A 1,724-nucleotide genomic window follows, 5' to 3' on the forward strand; every position below is an offset into this window, starting at 1 on the left:
GGGTTCTGGACAAATCTAAGCCAGACAAAGGACTGGGTTCAGGACTAAGAAAATTCCCTGTTCCTTGAACATTTGATGGTGGGTCAGGATGATACAATAGCCTTTTCTAGATTTCACACCTTTGACGTTGTGAATTCATGAACAAGTAGTGCATACTTCAACTGAAAACAGCCTAGATGTCTAAAACAGAACTTAGGAGTCCACCTTCATATCTAAGGCAATACCCACCCGGTCACAGCCAATGCAATGGAGCAGAAATGACCTTTCAGGATCCCTCTAAACTACTTCTCTGTGATCGCATGAAGCTCATACAAGTCAGTAGTGAGGGATCTTTCAAAATGCAGGCCTTTAAGGATCAACCTGAGCCAGGCTGTTGAAAACTGCTGTAATTCACAGGCAAACATTCTGCAGAAAACACCCTCTTTGCAAACTTATATTAATAAATGAACACTGGCAGAAGTCTCTCTCTCCCCCAGCTTTGCATATAGGGAGCTCTGGGGTTATTTCCAGCTTATCAAATATTCCATTAAGACTGACAGTCCTAAAAGAGAAGTGCCATTTGCACAAGTCCTCCCAAGCTCCGGCAGCCCTCTCTGTCAGTGTCACGGCTGGACTAAGATTCTGCAGTGAGCAAAAATGAAGTCAGAACCTCTTTAATATATAATTAGCAATAAGAGGAGTGCGAGGGCATTTGAATAATGCATCTCATGGTCAGATGAAGCAGTAGGAGCCAAAAGAGACACGGTGTCAGAGGTCAAGGGGACGAAGATCAGAATGAGACTTAATGTACGCATGTGAAGGGAGAGGCATAGTTAGAAGTCAGTAAATAATAATAAACACGCTTTGCAATTATAGAACGCACTGCTTCCAAAGACTTCCAAATCTATCTCTGAGACTGGTAGGAATGATTATTCTTTCATTATAGCAGATGAAATGGGAATCCACAGGGAGAAAGTGGCACTCCTTCTAAGACTACTCAGGATTTCAGTGGTGGAGCTGAGCAAAAGCCTGTTCTCCAATGGCTACAGCGAACGGCCTCTCTCATCCTACCCCAGATAGAGAACGCCTGAAGACACGGAGATAATGCACAACACAGATGAGTGTCCCCATAAACCAACGTAGAGATGGGGTTTTGGTGCTTGTTTATGCCAAGTTTGCGGGTGCCAGCTTAGCCTGGGGCTACACTGGCAAATGTTATCTTCACAGTGCCTGAGAAACACAGAGAAAAACAAAAGCACAGAAATAATTCAGCAATACTACTGAGCTCTGAATCCCCACAACCAACAGCTCAGAGTACAAATGTGTTTGACTCTTGCATTTCGGTTCATGTTCCTCATTATAATCACCTGTCTATTATTTACAACACTATCAAGTATTAGGGCTCAGGGTCTGTTAAGGAAGTCAGCTTAATACCTATGGTACCTGCAAACGATGGCACAGACGTTACCTCTCATTTTTCAGCGGAGCAACTCCTCCATCCTTGCTGGATTTACAGTCAATTTTTATAAGGGTGTAAAGTGACTATCCACGACTCTAAATTGCATCTGTGTCCCTAGGGCCATATCATAACCATGTAGCCACCCTTTTTGGTTTCTGTAGTTGCAATACAAGAGAYGGGTGCGCATTGGCTTGCATGAAATCTCCATTTGAGAACCACCACAGAATGAAAAAAAAAATAGGTTGAGGAGGTGTTAGATATAAAAGGAAAGAGGCTTCTCTACTAC

Source organism: Nothoprocta perdicaria, unplaced genomic scaffold (assembly GCF_003342845.1).
Source record: "Nothoprocta perdicaria isolate Ctin4 unplaced genomic scaffold, notPer1 scaffold_292, whole genome shotgun sequence".
Taxonomy (NCBI): domain Eukaryota; kingdom Metazoa; phylum Chordata; class Aves; order Tinamiformes; family Tinamidae; genus Nothoprocta; species Nothoprocta perdicaria.